We start from the raw sequence: 21426 nt of genomic DNA, 5'->3' as shown, positions 1-21426 counted from the left end.
AGGATGTGCCTTACCTCTCCAGGGGACATTGCGAGAAGCTGTTGTGAGTCGAGGGTGATGCTTCCCCTCCGAGAATCCCTCGGTGCCGGCTGGAGTTAGATCAACACTCGATCTCTTTCAGTCTCGCTCACAAGGTCCCATCTGGGTTGCCAAAACTGTCACCAAAATCGGGAATAAAACCTCTTAACACCAATGTAGCATTAAGAAGCAGGCACACCTTTATTGCAGCTGGGCGGCACGAGGAGGTAGTCCCTCCAAAACCGTGCGCGCATCCCTTGAGAAATCATTCTGTATTTATGTAGTAAAATGTTACATATTCTATGAATTCCTATACATATGCATAACTTTTCCCCGAAAAGGTGGTCTTTATTATAATGAGTTCCAAGAAATCATTTCCATAGTCTCCGCCTTTAACTCCTCCTAGTTGCGCATGCGTATTTTCTTCTGGTGGTCATGGGCCGGGGTCTCCGCGATGAAGGCCGTATGTCTTCCTCGCTCTGCACTTTTCACCTCTCCTTCTTGCGCAGGCGTATTAGCGCCTTGGCTCTTGGTCAATCCTCAAGACCAGTTCTAGCTGGTTCCAAAGCAGGAAGTCCAGATAACCCTATTGCATTCAACTAGTGTCCGTGACGGTCTCTTAGGTCCAGTAACTCACCTAATGGGATTTCTACGGTAACCTGTTAAAATTTAACAACCTATGGCTAACTCTGCAGACTCTATAGCAAACATAGTACCCCTTTTCCCAGTATACCTATCTTATTAAACTTATCATTTTACGATTGAATTTTATTTGATTTTTAAGTATTGGTAACAACACTACTGGTGAACTGGCCTACCCCTAACTCTAGCAACGACCCTAACTGTCACCCCGAGGGCCCGAGACCGTAACTGTGGCGAAACCGAACCCTGACCCTACTGGTTACTAACCCTGGCCTAACCCTAGCAACGGCCCTAACCTTCACCCGGTGGGACCGAAGCCCTAACTGTGATGAATCCGAACCCTGATCCTACTGGTGACTGGCCTTAGATATAACCGTAGCAAGGGCCCTAACCGTCACCCGGAGGGCCCTAGGCCCTAACCGTGATGATTCTGAACCCTGACCCTACTGGTGAACAGGACTAGCCCTAAACCTATCAACAGCCCTAACTGTCACCTGGAGGCCCTGAGGCCCTAACCATGACGAACTTCAACCCTGACCCTCCTGGTGACTAGTCGTAGCCCTAACCATAGCAACGGCCCTAACCATCACCCGGAGGTCCCTAGGCCCTAACCGTGACGAAGCTGAACCTTGACTCTACTAGTGACTAGCCCTAATCCTAGTAATGGCCCTAACCGTCACCCAGAGGCCCTGAGGCCATAACCACGATGAACCTGAACCCTGACCCTACTGGTGAACAGGCCTAGCCCTAACTCCAGTAACAGCCCTAACATTCACCCGGAGGGCCCTTGGCACTAACCGTGATGAACCTGAACCCTGACCCTACTGGTAACTAGCCATAGACATAACCCTATCAATGGCCCTAGCCGTCACAAGAGGGCCCGAGGCCCTAACCGTGACGAACCCGAATCATTACCCTACTGGTTACTAGTCCTAGCCCTAAACCTAGCAACGGCCCTAACCGTCACCCAGAGGGCCCTAGGCCCTAAGCGTTACAATCCCGAACCCTGACCCTACTGGTGACTAGCCCAGGCCTAACCCTAGCTATGGCCATAACAACCACCCGGAGGGCCCTAGGACCTAACTGTGACGAACCCCAATCCTGACCCTACTGGTGACTATCCCTAGCCCTAGCAACAGCCCTAACCATCAAAAGGAGGGCTCTAGGCCGTAACTGTGACAAACCCGAACCCTGCCCCAACTGGTGACCAGTCCTAGCCCTAACCCTAGCAACGTTCCTAACCGTCACTCAGAGGGCTCTAGGTCCTAACCGTGACAAATCCGAACCCTGACCCTACTGCTGACTAGCTGTGACCTAACCCTAGCAACGGCCCTAACCGTCACCTGGAGGGCCCTAGGTCCTACCCGTGACGAAACCGAACCCTGACCATACTGGCGACTAGCCTTGGCCTAACCCTAGCAATGGCCCTAACCGCGACCCAGAGGGCCCTAGGCCCTAACTGTGACGATCCCAAACCATGATGCTCCTGATGACTAGCCCAGTCCTAAACCTAGCAACGGCCCTAACCGTCACCTAGACGGCCCTTGGCTCTAACCGTGACGATAGGGAACCGTGACCCTACTTCTAACTAGCCCTAGACCTAACCCTTGCAATGGCCCTAACTGTCTCCCCGATGGCCCTAGACCCTAACCGTGACGAACCTGAACCCTGACCCTACTGGTGACCAGGCCTAGCCCTAAACCTATCAACATCCCTAACTGTAAATAGGAGGCTCCTAGGCCCTAAGCGTGACAAACCCGAAGCCTGACCCTATTGGTGACTAGCCCTGGCCTAACCCTAGCAACGATCTAAGCATCACCTGGAGGGCCCAAGTCCTTAACCGTGACGAATCCGATCCCTGACCCTCCTGGTGACTAGTCGTAGCCCTAACCATAGCAACAGCCCTAACTGTCACCCGGATGGCCCGAAGCCGTAAGGGTGACAATCCCGAACCCTGACCCTACTGGTGACTAGCCCAAGCGCTAGCAACAGCCCTAACCGTCAACCGGGGTCCCTAGGCCCTAACCATGGGCAACACGAACCCTGACCCTCCTGGTGACTAGTCCTGGTGACTAGTCCTAGCCCTAAACCTAGCAACGGCCCTAACCTTCACCCGGAGGGCCCGAAGTCCTAAAAGTGATTAAACTGAAGCCTGACCCAAATTGTAACTAGCCCTAGATATAACATTAGCAATGGCCCTAACCATCACCCGGAGGGCCCTTGGTCCTAACCATGATGAACACGAACCCTGACCCTCCTGGTGACTAGTCCTAGCCCTAACCCTAGAAATGACCCTAAATGTCACTCGGAGGGCCTTAGGTCCTAACCGTGACGAACCAGAACCCTGACCCTACAAGTGAACATGCCTATCCTAACCCTAGCAATGGTCCTAACTGTCACCCCGAGGGCCAGAGGCCCTAATCGTGGTGAACCCGAACCCTGACCCTCCTGGTGAGTATTCCAAGTCCTAGCCCTACGAACAGCCCAAATCGTCACCCGGAGGGACCTAGGCCCTTACCGTGATGACCCCAAGCAATGACCCTCCTGATGACTAACCCTAGCCCTAACCCTAGCAACTAACCTATCTTTAACCCGGAGGGCCTGAATCTAACAGTGGCGAACCCGAACCCTGACCCTCCTCATGACTAGCCCTTGCCAAACCCTAGCAACGGCCCTAATCGTCACCCGGATGCTCCTAGGCCCTAACTGTGATGAACCCGAACCCTGACCCTCCTGGTAAATAGGACTAGCCCTAACCTTAGCAACGAAACTAACTGTGACCTGGAGGGCCATAGGCCATAACCGTGATGAATCCGAACCCTGACCCTACTGGTGACTACCCCTAGCCCTACCAATGGCCCTAACCATCACCCGGAGTACCCTAGGCCCGAAACGTGACGAACCCGAACCCTGACCCTAATGGTGACGAGTCCTAGCCCTAACCCTAACAACGGCTTTAACCATCACCCAAAGGGCTCTAGGCCCTAAACGTGACGATCCCAAACCCTGACCCTACTGGTCACTAGCCCTAGCCCGAGGAAAGGCCCTAACCATCACCCGGAGGGCCCTAGGCCCTAACTGTGACGAACCCGAACCCTGACCCTGCTGCTAACTAGCCTTAGACATAAACCTAGCCATGGCACTAACCGTCACCCGAAGGGCCCTAGGCCCTACTCGTGACGAACTCGAACCCTGACCCTATTGGTGACTAGGCCTAGCCCTAACCCCAGCAACTACCCTAACCGTCACACGGAGGGCCCTAGGCCCTATCCGTAACAAACCCGAACCCTGCCCCTACTGGTGACCAGGCCTAGCCCTAACCGTAGCCACGGCCCTAACTGTCACCATGAGGCTCCTAGGGCTTAACGGTGACAAACCCGAAGCCTAACCCTACTGATGACTAGACCTGGCCAAACCATAGCAACGGCCCTAACCATCACCTGGAGGGCCATAGTCCTTAACCATGACAAACCTGCTCCATGACCCTCCTGGTGATTAGTCCTAGCCCTAACCGTAGCAACGGCCCTAACCATCACCCAGAGGACCCTAGGCCCTAACTGTAATGAACCTGAACCCTGACCCTACTGGTGAGTAGCCCTAGCCCTAGCAAGGGCCCTAACCGTCTCCCGGAAGGCCCTGGGCCCTAACCGTGACAACCCGTACCCTGACCCTACTGGGGACTAGCCCTAACCCTAGCAACAGCCCTAACCGTCACCCGGAAGGCCCTAGGCCCTAACCGTGATGAAACCGAACCTTTACCCTCCTGGCAAGTAGACCTTGCGGCGGGCGGCAAGGAAGGCACAGACTCTGAGATCGAGGATGCAAGGGCCTAAAGCCAAAAGGCCTAAGCTTTTTATTGTTATGCTACTACTCTATTTAACTGCTACAATGCAGGAGCCAGACTAGGCAGTTCAAGATAACATCAACATTCACACGCTAAGCACTCATCACCCATTCTGGGAAGAGCCAGTGTTCTGGACTCAAAACATCAACAACCATTCCTTGTTTTCAGCTCTGTGTTCAGAACTGACCTTCCACACATGTTTACTTCTTTCATGCCTCAAAAAGCCCTGTGAACTGGTCTCGGCTCCTTTATCTTAGAAGCAAGCAAAAACTATTCTCAGTGCAGTGTTCCCAAGCAAATCTTATGCTCCCCAAGTAAAGCACAGCTGTTTGCAGACTGAGGGTCTTCCACATTTCCCCCTTTTTTGTTTATTTGATGACAAGGGTGGTCATGATGTGGGCTTCGGCTTTTCAGAGTCCTCTGATTGCAGACCAGGTCTCTGAAGCAGCACTTGGGGCAAAGGCACACAAGCAGGGACGCAGGCACCACGGAGTTCAGTTCCTGCTAGAGAGAAAGTGAAAGAGATTCCGGGCCTGCTGCCTTCGCCTGTATATTAGGGATTTCTGCCAGGCGGCATTTTTCCACTGTGCTTTGATCTTTCTCACCGCAGGGCAGAAATCTCAGGCATAAACAATTAGGTGCCCTTGAGTCTTATCACAGGTCTATGTTATCTGAATGAAGATGCTCTACTTGTCCAGCACACAAGACTAAATAACAGTTAGTAGTATGATATATGTGTTTTTTGACACCCCAGGTGCAAGTCACTTGAGCGTGTTTACAATCCTCCTCGCCCATCTTCCGTTATATTCCCACATTCTACCCCCTCGCTCAAGAGACTGCTTCTCCTGGGGAGTGCAAAGCTGGACGTGCACATTTGGCTTGCGGGTGTAGAGCAGAGCAATATACAGAGGCACGCAATAAATACATATAAAAAAAGGAATAAACATAGATATCTATACAATAATGCTGTAGCATCACTAATTACGAAGAAAGGTCAAAGATAAACAAGACTGTGAACAACATCCCTGTAGTGTCCAAATTTACTTGATTCACACGCTCTAGAAGAGATAACTGCTGTGAGAATCAAAACAGTATCTTCTCCTCAGAGCCACCTGCATGTGTCAACAGAAAGGCCTTAACCACGCTTGCGTGGAAGCGAAGTCACACAGCGGACAGTACAACTATGGGGGGACCACGACCACCAGAGACCACCCAAGACCCCTCGCAGCGTGCTACTTGCGTGCTCATCCAGTCATTTCAGCATTCCCCAAGTAATGCCTGGTGTTGGGTTGACTGTTCTACGTCACTTGCGTGGTCCCTGTGCTTTCAGCGTCTGCATTTCTGGTACCGGGTTCTGGTTGTGGTTTCTCCAGCTCATGGTATGGCTTCACGCATCTCGCAGGTAGCCAACGAGGACCTGTTGGGAGTAAAACACAAGCATATCCCCTCCCCCATGTCAACAATTCTACTGGTCCACGCCAATCAGTTGGGCCTGGCAGATCTTTATACCAAACCTTAGGATTTTGTGTAAAGGGAACTTTAGCCTAAAAATGTCGTTCCACTGCCGTGGTATCTAATCGAGAAGATGACCGATTTAGAAAATCTAAAGTGAACACAGCCATATCTAATTGTTCTTGAGGAGCTGTGGCTACACTCCCCCTTTTTTGTTTTTGCAACATGTGTTTCAAGTTTTGATGTGTCCGTTCAATTATGGCTTATCCGGTGGGGGTGTGCGGGATACCTGTAACGTGAGACACACCCCACTGTTGTAGGAATAAGGCCGCTGCTTGAGATACATAGGCAGGTCCATTGTCTGTTTTTATTTGTTTAGGGAGGCCCATAAGTGCAAAGCACCTTGTCCAATGTTTCTTAACATCCTGAGTCCGTTCCCCTGTAGCTGCAGAAGCAACAACATAACCAGAAAAGGTATCCACAGTAACATGAACATACTTTTGCCTGCCAAAAGGTGGATAATGTGTAACATCTGTTTGCCAAATTTCATTAGCCTTCAGTCCCCTGACATTTACACCATCATGATAAGTTGCAGTATTATATAGTTGACAATCGTTACATGCCCGAATAATATCATGAGCCTGCGTTTTTGTGAGAGCAAATTCTTTCTGTAAACTGCGAGCATTTTGATGGAAAAAGGAGTGAGATAATTGTGCATGTTGAAATCGTTGAGTAAGGGAGGATGATGTTATGGGCAAAACAGTGTACTTATCAGCTACTGCATTCCCTTCTACCAGAGGTCCTGGCAAGCGAGTGTGAGACCTAATATGAACAATAAAGCAAGGATGCTGTCGTTGCTGAAGCAGAGTTGCAATAGCAAGGAAAAGTTTATACAGCTCTTTATTGCTAATTTCTTTGATAAATGCAGCTTCTAAGCGGTTAATAGCGCCAACAGCATATAGTGAATCTGATACAATATTAATAGGTTCGCTTGCAAACAATGTCAGAGCTAAATGTATTGCAGACAATTCAACAATCTGAGTGGATGCTTCCACAGTAACTGATGTGTGTTGCCATTGTGCCTTTTCTTTCCAGGCCACTACGGCCTTCTTTGTTTTACCTGAGCCGTCTGTAAAAACCGTTTTTGCATTTGGTATAGGGTGAGGCACCATCACTCTCTGTGGTTGTAAACAGAGGGAAGGTAAGGCTTGCAAGATTTTATTCCGTGGCAAAGTAAAATGGATATCATTCAAATAATCAGCCAGAGCAGCCTGAAATTCAAGGCTGTCCCTCATCAGAGTAATGTGCGTTTCCTTATGAAAGGGTAGGTAAATAATGTCAGGGTCTCAACCTGTCAGCTGCTGTATCCTGAACTGTCCTTTCTGAATCACCATAATGACCATCTCCAAAGGAGTCGTAATTGTTTTTGTAAAGGTGTGTGATAAGAAAATCCATTCCAGGGTAACTAATTGCTGTGATTCTGTCAATTGAGCAAATAGCCCATAAGGCTGGAATTTCGTGTGAATCACAAAAAATAAAAGAGGCAAGTGTAAGATTATACGTCCTGCTTGGGAAGTTGTAAGTTTTTGAATTACCAATGCCAATTCCTGTTTTGCTTTGTCAGAAAGGATTCGAGGCGAGGTTAAATCTGAATCCCCCTTCAAGGTGTTAAACAGGGTACTTAACTGTTCAATAGAAATACCCAGCACAGGACGAATCCAATTAATTGTCCCGAATAGTTGCTGCAAATCATTTAATGTAGAGATACTGTTTACCAAACGAAGTTGTTGTGGCCGTAAGGTTCTGGTAAACAGTACCCATCCCAAATACTTCCAGGGCGGTTCTGTTTGTATTTTTTCTGGGGAAATATGAAGCCCAAATTGTTATAAGGAGTCTCTTAGATGATTTACAGTTTTCATCAGTTCTGTCTGTGTCAAAGCTGCAATGAGAATGTCATCCATATAATGGTAAATAAGAGACTGTTTAAAAATACTTCGAGTCGGCTCTATTGCAGCAGAGACCACTAACTGACAAATTGTGGGACTGTTCATCATGCCCTGTGGGAGAACCTTCCTTTCTGCTCATCTTTTTTCTTTACTGTCGGCTTTGGGCAGTTCTTTTTAATATGCCCCATTTGATTACACTCAATACATTTCATTTCTGCTCGTCCCACAAAGAGTTGCTGAGCCAAGGCACTTGCAAGTAAAGTAGCTTTATGCTCTTCAGAACCCACATTCTGACAGGCTTTAATAAATTCTGCTATACTTTTGTAAGAGTTTTTTAGAGGGCCCAAAATTCTTTGACAATCTGCATTTGCATTTTCATAAGCCAATTCTAATAACAGCGTTTCTACTGTATTTTCATCATCAATCTGCCTGCTCAGTGCTGTTTGTAAACGATCAATAAATGTAACATAGGGTTCTTGAGCTCCTTGCCTGACTGCCGCAAAAGAGGGCTGGCATTTCCCTGCCTCTGGAACGCGTTTCAGGCACTTTAAAGCCAATGCAGAGATCTGTTGTAAACGCTGCCGAGGTAACCCTGCCTGTACCTCTGGTATTGCATACTGATTAACTCCCAAATATTCTTGCCTATTTTCCAAAGTGTCTGCAGAAACAGCCTCCTGGTACTCTGCCAGCCACACTGAATACTGTGCAGGTGTTAAAATCATCCGTAAAAGTGACTTCCAATCATGTGGTGTCATAGTATAGGATTCCCCAATGACTGTTACTAAATTTGAAGTATAGTTACTGTGCAAACCATAGTCTCTCACCGTGGCCCGTACTTCCTTAATCATTTCATAACTAAGGTATTGATACTCAGGAGAATGATATGGACGATAGATTACCGGCATCGCCGTCAGCATGGCAAAATCTCCTTTACGAGCAGCTTCCTCTCTACAATTTTCTGCCAGCGTTTTGTATTTCGTTACATGAGACTCTGATGCCTTTTCAGCAAAGCCAATAGGTGGCTCGGCAGACGCAGGATACGGAGGAGCTGTTGGTGTTAACTGTGCTCCGTCCGTAGCCGCTGCCGCTGCTGCTGCTGGCTGCGAGACCCCCCGTGCCGAAGGGACGGCCGCAGCCGTTTCTTTTACCGATGTTAATGGTGGGTATAAATTGGACTGTATGTCTGGATCTGTGAAATCAAGATCGTAAGGATCGTCTGATTCTCCGGAGACTGTTTCATATACAGGCTCCTGTTGCTCCTTCACATCCACTAAGGTGTTAATAGGAGTGGATGCCAGAGATTGCAAATACTCCTCTGCAGGCTGGAGTGCAGAGACTGCTGTAAAAACAACCCTCCACGTTGCTTCTAAATCCTTTAGAATATCAGACTGCAACGTGTTCCGTTTTTGTATTTCTACTCCCACTTTCGCCCAAATCTTTGCATCGTAAGTCCCTGATACAGGGAACCAGGTACAGTTGTCTTTGATCCATACTAATAACTGCACCAATTTCGCTAATTGGACCTTATAGCCCTGTTCGCGTAATATACGCTGTAATACCTCAGTGTAGAGCTTATGCTCTTGGGAACTAGCCTGTCCCATGTTTATTGCGATCGCGGAACTCACTGATTCTGGGGACTCTCCGGTCCTGGGGACTCTCCGGTCCTGGGGATTCTCCGATCCTGGGGATTCTCCGATCCTGGGGACTCTCCGGTCCTGGGAACTCTCCGGTCCTGGGGACTCACTCTCCGGTCCTGGGGACTCTCCGGTCCTGGGGATTCTCTGATCCTGGGGATTCTCCGATCCTGGGGACTCACTCTCCAGTCCTGGGGACTCACTCTCCGGTCCTGGGGATTCTCCGATCCCGGGGATTCTCCGATCCTGGGGACTCTCCGGTCCTGGGGACTCTCAGGTCCTGGCGCGCGCTAGCCCCTGACAATCCTTCGATCAGAGTCGCCGCCGCCGCTTCTTCATTAATCTTCAACCTTGTTCGGGCGCCATTTGTGGCGGGCGGCAAGGAAGGCACAGACTCTGAGATCGAGGATGCAAGGGCCTAAAGCCGAAAGGCCTAAGGCTTTTTATTGTTATGCTACTACTCTATTTAACTGCTACAATGCAGGAGCCAGACTAGGCAGTTCAAGATAACATCAACATTCACACGCTAAGCACTCATCACCCATTCTGGGAAGAGCCAGTGTTCTGGACTCAAAACATCAACAACCATTCCTTGTTTTCAGCTCTGTGTTCAGAACTGACCTTCCACACATGTTTACTTCTTTCATGCCTCAAAAAGCCCTGTGAACTGGTCTCGGCTCCTTTATCTTAGAAGCAAGCAAAAACTATTCTCAGTGCAGTGTTCCCAAGCAAATCTTATGCTCCCCAAGTAAAGCACAGCTGTTTGCAGACTGAGGGTCTTCCACAAGACCTAGCCCTAACCCTAGCAATGAACCTAACTGTGAACCGGAGGGCCCTAGGCCTAACTGTGGCGAACACGAACCCTGACACTACTGCTAACTAGCCCTAGACCTAACCTAACAATCGCCCTAACCGTCACCCGGAGGGCCCCAGGCCCTAACCTTTACGAACCCGCACCCTGACCTTCCTGGTTACTAGTCGGAGTCCTCACAACGGCCCTAACTCTCACCCAGAGGGCCGTAGGCCCTAACCGTGATGAACCTGAATCCTGACCCTTCTGGTGACTATTCCTAGCCTTAGCAACTGCCCTAACCATCACCCTGAGGGCCGTAGGCCCTATCCTTGATGGCCCGAACCCTGACATTACTCATCAATAATCCTAGCCCTTATCCTAGCAACTACCTTAACCGTCACAAGGAGGGCCCTAGGCCCTAACCATGACGAACCCGAACCCTGATGACCAGGGTGAACCCTGGTGACCAGGCCTAGCCCTAACCCTAGCAACGGCCCTAACTGTCACCAGGAGGCTCCTAGGCCCTAACCGTGACGAACCCGGAGCCTGACCCTACTGGTGACTAGCCCAGGCCCAACCGCAGCAGCAACCCTTACCGTCACCCAGAGGGCCCTAGGCTCTAACTGCTTTTTTCTGGTAAGAATCACCTAAAATTTTTCTTCCACAGGTATCACATTCTGATTTGATTCAAGAGAAGCTGAATGAATTGCAATATTCCCCTGAAAATGTTTTATCTATTGGCTATGATCTCTTTAGTTCATTAATATCACCCCATCAAATGAGGACTTGCCATCATTGTGGTCTGAGTGGTAAGTCCCTATTGTCCTGTAGTCTATGATGCAGAGTATATTTAGCAGTGAAACCGGATTAGAAGGTTTGCTTAGAAATGTCTTAAAATGGATGTATATTTTTATCTCTCAGATGTGTATAGTGACTATTCAGAATGTAGTGGGAGTTATGGATCTGATAAACAAAAGAGAGCATCTCCTTAATGAAAAATCCTTGGGTTTTTTTTTCCTTCTTAAATATAAAAGACATTTGGGATATCTGGGGCAGTAATGTCTCATAGCTGTAAGTGAATACAAACACCTATTTGTATGTGCTTAGAGCTGTAGTGGAACAGTCTTGTAAAGCAGTTATTAAATAATAGATGAAGTCTGTATCTTAACAGCTGTTGTCTCTTCTGATATAGATGTTTATCTCTGACTTTTTTCTTTTTTTTTTTTTAGGATCCCTCAGATATTCACAATGCAAGCAAATCTACTATTGTTCTGCAGATTGTCAGAAGAAAGATTGGCCAGCACATAGTGTTGTATGTGAGCCAATTAAACAGAAGTAAGTTTGATAAAAGTTCTGCCAAATAATCTTTACAGAAAGACAATATCCCTCCCAATACAACTTAAATGACCATGTAAAGGCACTGTTACAGTAAAATATGTTGCTTATTCTTCGACTAGTACTGTATTATCTCATACTTGTCAGAAAACTCAGCTCTGCTGCTTTAGAAGGGTGACTTGAAAGATATTGTTGGAGTTCTTGAGGTGTTCTGTAGTGTGACTTAAAGCAAAAGCTTTATTTTTACTTGTGTCAGAACTACGTGAGCATGCGGTAAGAGTACCAGCTTACCACTTGACTTTGTTATTGCTGTTGATGACATAGGGAAGGGAGGAGAAATGAGACTGTGTTTTTCAGCAGTGGTATGGTTAATGGATTGCATTTAAGAGACTCTGAAGAGGCACCCTTCCAATCCAAGCGTAGCCTCGGTGAACTTCATGGATATTTTATCTCTGATGAGCGCAGCTGCAATTAGAATACCAAGCCGTTCTCAGCCAGGCCATTCTCTAGCTGCTCGTTATTGCATTTTGACATGCTAGTTTAGATGCTCAAGAGATCACGCCCTAATCTGTTTCAATTAAAGGAAGCATCATTAGGTTAGGATGCAGTACAAATTGACTGGCTGTCTTTGGAACAGTTTAGGGGAGTGATCTGAGTGTTTAAGCCGGTAGTTTCTAGCAAGAGGTGATGACTGCAGTTCAGTGAATCTGCAACCAGGTGTCCATAATCAAGTTGACAAGAGAGATTTTTTTTTTTCCCATAAGTTTTCCTACAGTGACTGCATGGGGGGGGACATGGGGACAATCTGGCATATATGTTATCCGAATATTACTTATGTATTCAACTGAAATGGTAACATCTCTTTTTTTGCGATTTTATAGTTCTTAGGATTTGCTTTGGACTACAGTGTTGGCAGAACTCTACAACAACATTCTCCATTTTAATCAAAATTAAATTACTTTTCGTTGATGGTATCAGGAAAAACACACGAAGTGTTGCATGACAGGGAACTAACAAATTTACCATTCTGCATTTCCTTAGAGGAGGAATAAGGGTTGACAAAAAACACGTAATATGAAGACAGCCTTTTTGTTTTATTTGCAAGTGGGTGTTATGAATGCTACTTGTCTGTCTTTGGTTCCTCAAAATTAACACGTTTTTCTTCGATTACAGTGTAAGTAATAACAATGGAGGCAAGTTACCTGCTAAAACTGAGAAGGGAGTTTGTCTTAAGACAAACTTAAGTATGTCTTAAGAATACGATTTTCCCTATGTCTTGAATGGGTCTGCTGTGAGCTAGTTGCAATATGCTTAGTTTAACCTGTACAGGAAAGGAAAAAATTCCAAATATTATAGTCTACTCCTTTTAGAAAGATTAGTACTTCAAATCAAAAGTAACTGGGAGAAGCATTCAAAAATGAGTTACTTCTAGAGCCCTTAGCAACACTATCAGACAACTTGTTTTTTGTTTGAAAAAGTTAAAAATCAAGGCATGTATGGTGTTGCTAGAGAAATATTTTAGGAAGGAAACATGTAGCTTGTCCAATTTGGAAAAATTCTGGTGTCTTCTTACTTTCCGTGTAGATCATGAACTGATGCTTGGAGACTTGTAAATTATTTGAGAAATACGTTTACTGTAGTATTGTATAGTAACAGATGCAGATAAGTTTTCGTTTCTTTGCTGTAGCAAGAATTAAACGTGACACAGTTCTGCTTTGTAATGTTTTGAAGCGTGTCTTGATCTTACTTTCAGCCAAACATTTCCTGTAGTCTTCCTATGAACTCTTCTGCAGGAGATCATTTTGCAGTCTTCATTATTTATATTTATGAAAGTGAGTAAGTGTGTGTACCTCCAACTACCCTCATGTTTGCACTGTACAAGAAAACTCCTTTGTCGTACACTTCTTTGAAGTAGATCATTCGTCTGGTTAACTTTTGGAAAGAATTTAGGAAGGCGGCTTCATTTTGGGTCATGAGACTTCTGTTAGTTCATCCGTTCATCTGTTAGTTCACAACCTTCTGCTGTGTGTACTTGTGACTCTGTTGTAGTAAAACTGATCAACTGATAGTGAGGGACCTTTAAATCAAGAGGCCACACAATATGAATAAACAATTTGTAGCAAATTTATTTTGAAATAACAGAAGGCTTTGTTTTTCCCTGGTTCTTCTGAATCTTGAGCAAGATCTGCAGAAGGAAGAGAGCTTATATTGCACATTGAACAATCTTTAATGTATTTTGCTATTGTACTGTGAGATGTATTTTTATGGAAAATGTTCTAGAAGGATCTTTGTAGCAAGTAAACAATGAATTTGGCAGTTATAACAGTAACCTCAGTCATCATGCGTTGTCTGCAGTATGTGAGTCCAAACGTAAAAGAGGTTTTCCCTAAGGATGCACATAAGATTGTTTTTCTAACGTTTTTAGGATGTTACAGGCACAGATGGTATGCATTAGGCAGGTTACACTAAATGTTTAGACTTTAAAAAAATGGATGTCTGCAGTTAAAGCAGTAGCTATAACCTACTCTGGTGTTAAGGCTACAAGGAAGCAGGTGGAATTAAATTCCTCTTATGAGAGCATCACAAGCAGGAAATACAGCTGAGTTGTACTGTAGAACAAGTGTGAAAGGAAGAGCTGAATGTCTGAGACTTCAGCACGTGTTTTCCATTGTCTGTTCAATATATCTCTGCGATAATGTTTTAAGTTATTTTCAAGAGTAATACGAAGTCTGTAAGACTTCTTATTGAAAGTCAACAAAAGCACTTTTCTTACATGCTTCTTGAAATGATAAAAAGTTCTGTTTTCTTTTGTTACTACGAGGAGATACACCTGAACAACTCCAGTTTAAACATAACTTGTAGCTGTTTTAAATAGGGTAATTCAACTTCTGTGGATTCCCTCCAGACAGAAGAACACATTAAGAAAATAATGCTTTCAGATCTTCAGACTCTAAGGATCAAAAAAGCTATGGAAGTACAGGTACTTTTATTTTGGGAGAAACCTACGATGCTTTGTTAGGTTGCATTTGAAGTTCTGTTAAGCAAGTATAGCTGTGTGTCACCTCAGCGCTTTTTCTCATTTTGCTCGCATGTAAAATTCCTTTATTTTTGTAAAGATGACTAAATGCAAGTGGGGGCGGGGGGAGTAAGCGAGGAAGGTTATTTCTGTGAAGGTGAATATCGCTGGGTTTGTTCCCTGCAGTTAATTACTGCTAGATTCAAAACAAAAGAACAAAATCAGGTATAGGCTGAAATGCATCTATTGAAATGAACACTGGTACTGAATAATATACTGTAGGTTGCTCTTGCATAATTATCATCTGCTATGGCTTTTCTCTTTAGGGTACCGTAACAGAGTTCAAGAGTCCAAGTGAATTTTATATAAAGATGAGTTTTCCAGAAGTTTTAGACCTGATCAGTAAACTTTCTGTGAAACTGCAAGACTGTTACGCTAATACAGTTACTCAAGAGCAATATATTGCTATCAAAGGGGAAGTCTGCATTGCAAGGTGTTCTTTGAATCAGGTAACATCTGATTGTCTGTAAAATAGCCATTCGGTGTGGAACTCATCGTGTTTTGCTTTTAGGTCTCTACCAGTGAAGGCTGCTAATTAGAGATCAGTTTATTGTGATGGAATTGTTGTAGTAACTAGTTTTATAACATCTGGAACTCAAATATAAAGTACTGATTTTTTTTTTCCTCCTCTAAAAAGTTAACTTCTGTGTGTTTGTGTACTTCAGCCTGGTAGGTGCTGCTTGTCCTACTGTTGCTTGAAGGCTGTGTGTGTGCTTAGCAAATTTAAACTACTGTAGTTAGAACGGTTTGGAATACGACTCTGCTTATTTAAGGAAGTTATTCTTACTTGGTTTCTTACCTGACTTTTCTGGTTGCAATTCTGCAGTCACATCTACTTCCTGTTTCCCTTCCCACCTCGTTTTTGTATTTCTTCCCCTTCTCCTCCATTGTTAGCAGATTCTTGATTTACTCTACAGTAGCCAATATCCACAGGAGTAGAATTTTATGTTCACAGCAGTCAACACTACAGTAAGTTGTGTTCATTTGAGTCACGTCAGAATTGGTCAGTGCCTTTGTTGATAAATGAACCTGATGAAGTAAAGCAAAATATGTTGTGTTCTTACTAAGATGATTGTTTATTCCTACACAGACCTGGAATAGAGCACTGGTAAGAGATGTGCATATATTGCAAAAGAAAGCATAAGTATTCTATATAGATTATGGAACTGAAGAAAATATTCCACTTTCCTGCATTAAAGCTCTGCACAAAGACATTGAACTGTTGTTTCCTCCATGTGTGAGCTCCATTTTCCTAACAGTAGCTATTTTAAATGAATGTCTCTGAAATGAGTGTAATTTGTGTCTCAGTGTAACTGTCATTATCACAGTACTTTGTGTTCAGTGAACGTGATGCATGAAAACTGCTATGCTACACTAAGGTTCACCTTCTGAAATGTTCCCTAGCTATTCCATAGGAGTGAGGAAGGCCACCTGGCTTGTTCTTCCTAGTCCCAGAGTTCTTGGGTTCTGAGCTGATTAAAAAAAACCCAAACAAACCCTGCAGGGTGGTTAGGTCTGCATGTCCCATATATGCTAGGGGACAGTAGTGGAAACATTCTGCCTGTGTATTCTAATCTGGACTCATGCAGTAGTGAAAAAATCTCTTGTAGTTTGGGCAAACTTTGTTTGGAGTAAAAAAAGCTGTTGGTCTGAGTTCCTTGCTATACTATGTGAATTTCTTCCATTACAAAACAGATGTTCTAGCTTTAATCTGTGAGTTAAACTGGTAGGTTTAACTATGCACAAAGAAGAACAGAGAAGAATTCTTTCAAGCAGGGACAACTATGACTAACAGCTGTTGGAATAGTGTTTCATAGCGTGTTCACATGACTTTCTCCTGGGTCCATACAAGATTTTGAGCACTGTTTGAATCTTGGTGTAAAGCCCCCAATGTCTGCTGAGGGCAAGTTAGAACATGCACCTGTGGTCGGATGTAATGTGTGATACAACCATGCCTTACATAAGACAGCATAAACAGTGCGGGAATCAGAGGAAATGTAGTTTACAGTTTGACCTTAGTTTCCTAATTCTTAACTCTCTTGTAAAAAAGTTAGTTGAATTGATAGCGCTTGAAATTCCAACAGCAGCTTTTAACTTTCATATGCAAGATGCTATTTCTGAGCACCTTAATTATTTAGTTGCTTTTTCTACAGGGCCAGCAACCCCTTATCTCCTCTTGTTCTAATTGTAGTTCTTTCCAGGCCATTAAGTGTTCCTTTGCTAATTATGATCTCAAAGAAAAAGGATGGAATGAAGGCATCGCCAGCTTTTCTTCCCAGCTCGTAGGAAAGCACTGTTCAGTAACTGTTGTTGATGTATTACAGGAGGAAATGATGTTGAGTTTTGCTGTAGATGTTGTTCTTCCAGATTTTGGTAAGTACTTGCTAGTGTAGGGAAAAAAAAACAACACAATTGATACATCTTTCATGTTCACTTTCCCTCCCCCTACCCATGCCCAGTAGCTGTAAGAGGAGAGTTTTTTTCTTTTGCTTTCCTTGCTCTTGTCACTCTCCCAACTTGTCCCCCCCTTTTTTTTTTCAATTTTCTTTTACTTCATCTTTCCATTATAGAGGTCATGTAAAATGTCTGTACCTGAAATACCTTGTTATGCTTAATAACCTTAAATTTTAGTAAGGTTACTTTTCCAGTAGAATTGTAATACATTCAGTGTTTTCTGGATTATCTTGTTCATTTTTGTTTTAATAGGTGCATGCAAATTTTGGACCTTGTTGTCCCTTTTATCTCATGCATTTTTAACTCTTTAAAAATTATAGTATCAATTTCTAGTTCTACTAAGAATTTTACCAGCTTTTGTTATATTTTGCACATGCTCACTAAACAAGTATCCCAAAGAAAGTGCAACCACTGCATACTGTTGTATCTAGTTGGAGAACTCTAAGCGTGTTTATATTTCTAACTTAGCAAGCCTCAGTAGAGAGAGACAAGCAGAGCACCTGACCTCTGAGGAGTCTGAATTCAGATTTTCGGTAGAGCTGAGGGGGTGGCTTTGATTGTGGAACCAGATCAATACAGAGAAGTTGTGCCTGTTATCATTACTTGGAGGGCTATTTTTTTTTTCTGTCTGCACAGCAAAAACAATACAGTGCTAAGAGCATATTCTTTCCATTGATAAGCAGCCCACAGAAACTTGGAAGGAAGTGATGGTTGATCCTTTTAGCTTGCTAAAATTCCTGATGTGCATAAAGCTTGTCTCAGTGTCATAGTCCCTGCAATCTATAAAATAATGGTTCACCTTAGTCCTGTGTAAATTCAACTGACGTAGGGTTGTGCTGGGCATATTTCACATTTGGTTGCTTTATAGCACTCTAATGGCAAAGCAATAAAACTTGCCAGACTCTTGGAGAAAAAAATCACGGAAATCTCACTGCATTCATGAAATTTTGCATGCATCTATTCCATGACCTTACAAGCAACTTAAACAATCTGTATTCAGGTTTTGAGTTTAAAATTGTATTGAAAGCTTGGAGTACTGCTTCGTGCATCAGAAATGGAATATGTAATAGCTAAGAAACACAAGATTTCTTTGTAAGTCTTGGTAACTCACTGCACACTCAGTGTTGCAAATACGGAGGTAAGTTGTGAATCCTTGTGTGAAAAGCTGTAATCAGTTTTTCAGTCAACAGTCTTTAGTGACTACGAGTAAGTGTTGATTGCTACTGCTTTGCTCATTTTATTTAGTCAAACAGTCTTGGAGCTGTGAATGTCTTCAGAAAACTCAACTACTTGAGTTACTCTGAAACTACTTTTATTTTACACTCTAAGCATATTAATAACTCAACAAATAAGTAGAACGTGCTCACCTTGTGATAGGAATGTAGGTCAGGCTCAGAAGGTGCTTCTGAAATAAAACTAAATGATGACTATCTTGTATGGTAAGTTACTTTGTTTCTTACATCTGTATTTTAGGAGACTGCCTAAATAAAGTACCTTTAGAAACAAGTTCTGATTTAACTCCAGGAAGTAATGCCAAAGGAGCAGACTCTGCAAGAGGTAAGCAAGCAAATCAAACTTCTTAGTAAGAGATGGAAAAAACTTGGGGAATTTTAAGTCCTCCTGTGTCGCATGATATTCTGAATGTAGTAAATATTATAGCTGTTCACTAGCGTCACCTCCTGCTTAAAAACATTGGCTAGTGGAGCTTCCTTCAATTTGCTAGTGATGGTAGCACAAATACTTTTTGATAGTGTAAAGTACATGTTTAGTGATGATTATGTGAGCCTTGATTTCATGGATAATATGATGGGAGCCTTCCAAGTCCAAAGAATCAGCAAAAAGAATAAACTGCTTCAGTGTGTTTAAATTTTGTAGTTTAATTTAGCATAGTTTTTAAGTCTCTGAATGCTGGCTGGTGAGGTTGCACATTTCAAAGTCATCTAGCTTTTGATCAGTAACCTTTTTTTTTTTGTTTTTAAACATACAGTGTCAGAAAACCATTCTAAGGGAAGTAAAGAAAAAATGCCTGAAGATAAAGAATTTCTTCACTGTGCTAATTCAGTTGCAGAGTGTGTCTCTGTATGTATCGGAGATACATTTTCTGGTGTAGTTTCCAGCACTGAAAATCCAGAAACCTTTTTCTGTCAACAGATACACAGTGCCCGTAAGTGATGTGTTGAAAATGGGATATAAGATACGTAGTATGTCATTTTTCTCTTCACTGGAGAGTGGCTGGAGGGAGGCGTTGCTAGTCTTGTAGTTCAACCTGAAATGGTGATTCCCTGTAGCATTAGGCCATGCCTCAGTCAGTTAAGAGCCATGGTGTTGTAGATGTTTTTGGTAGTGTTAGCTGTTAATATCACTTACTAACCTGTAAGGTGATAATTTGTGCGCAGTCTGAGTAGTGCAAAGTAAAAAGGTGGTGTGGCATGGATTTTACCAATCTGAAGTTAATTTGTACCACAAATATTTAATGTTAAGTATGTTCTCTCGTGTTCCAGAAATGCGTGCGAGTTTCTAATTACTTTGTTTATTCTTGTGTTGCTTTGTGGCTTTACCACTGGAGGGAAGTGTTTCCTTATAGGCTGGGTGTGTGGACTGAACTTCTTTATTACATAGTGTGGGAAGAATATCGGAGTATGAGAAGGCCAGATAATAGTGACCAAACCCTGCTTCGGTGTCTTCTGATACAGTAAAACATAAGACCTTAAGTAACACTATAGAGATCCAGAGTGCTAGGCGGCAGGGACTTTGGTGCATCTCCCACAGTGCCCATAAAAAGTTGTCTAGGGAGAATAAGAGCAGAGTGAGTTTGTGGGATGTGTCCTCGTAGTGCTGTCCGAGCCAGTGTTTTGGGTTTTTTTTTCAGCTAAAAGGGCTTTTGCAGCTGTATGTGATCTGGTGTTTCTCCTACAGTAGATTTCTTTTCTGTGTACTTGTGCAGCCTTTGAATTCTGGGTAGACTCATAGCATAGCGTGTCCTTTGGCAAGAAGTGACACTCATCATCTGCCTGTTGTTTGAAGAGCTGTCTTGGGTTCTTTCTAGCATGCCTCCACTAGCTTGGTTTCAATTCCTTCTGGCTTCAGTTTTGTTCCTGTGTTGAAAAAAAGTCTGTGACTGATTTTCCCTGTCCGTTCTCTTTACCACTGTGATTCCTTAGACTCACGTGAGGACTCTCTTCGATCTTACTGATTAAAGAGTCCTAGTCTCATCATTGTTTTGGTATTATGTTAAACATCATGTGAAATAATTTCCATTATACTAGAAAATGTTCTTCCAGACTTTGAACTTAAGATCTGTGTACTTTTGTAATAATTACAAGACAGTATATGTTCCAAAAACCTATATATTTTAACGTTAGGTCAACTTGCTGAACTTCAAGTGTCTCTTAAAGAACATTGTGACAAATTGCCCAGTAATCCAGCTTTCCGTCCTGCTACTGAAAGTAAGTGTGTTGGGGTCCATGCGAGGAAGAAACTACAGCACACCAATATGATGCTCTAATAGTCCACTTTATTTTGGTTAACACACTCTTTTATAACCTACATACTCTCTTATGTAACGGTTACACACTAAGCTATTGGCTACAAGTATTGTACACAATCTGGCTGCGTGCCACTTCTACTGTTCTGATTGGATACTTACTATAAACCTAAGCAAGCCACATCCTTATACTTTCTTGCTAACTCATGCTATTACATAACAGTGTACTGGTATGTTCTCTCTGTAACTTTCCCACGGTCCAGGCCCCTACATCTCGCCCTTTCTTTCTTAATACAATAGCAATGGTTCTTGATATCATTCCCTGCAAACCTTCTATGATACAGAGTACCAAGACAAAAATGAATAGCAATACTTGCGCCAAGCCTTTCACTAGGCTGTCTGTCCACCCTCCAATTCCCAGACCACCCAACCAGTTCATCCAAAAACCCATGACGTTCCCGCATTTTCTGTTCTGCATTCAGATTCTGGAGTCACGGCCAGATGATACGTGCAAGGCGGTGATCACACCTCCTCAAGACCTCTGGTGTTAGAGTTGTCTGGTCCTGTAGCGTCGGCTGGTTCATCTAGCCACGGCTTCACCCATTTGGCCAGAACCCATTGGCAGTTATTTCCTGTGGAGACACAAGCATACCCTCTGCCCCAGGTTATTAATTGCTTTGGCCCTTCCCAAGTGCCTGATTCTGGGATGAATACCCTTACTGGTACGTTTGTATTACTGAGGTCTTTT

General features: G+C 43.9%; 1 pseudogene; it reads left to right on the top strand.

Annotated features, from left to right (window-relative positions):
- The first annotated feature begins 472 nt into the window (after nucleotides 1–472).
- Nucleotides 473–21183, top strand: LOC137677066 (tudor domain-containing protein 1-like; annotated as a pseudogene).
- The last annotated feature ends 243 nt before the right edge of the window (nucleotides 21184–21426 follow it).

The sequence above is a fragment of the Nyctibius grandis genome (genome assembly GCF_013368605.1).
Source record: "Nyctibius grandis isolate bNycGra1 chromosome 34 unlocalized genomic scaffold, bNycGra1.pri SUPER_34_unloc_3, whole genome shotgun sequence".
Taxonomy (NCBI): Eukaryota; Metazoa; Chordata; class Aves; order Nyctibiiformes; family Nyctibiidae; genus Nyctibius; species Nyctibius grandis.
This window is presented reverse-complemented; position numbering and strand designations above follow the sequence as displayed.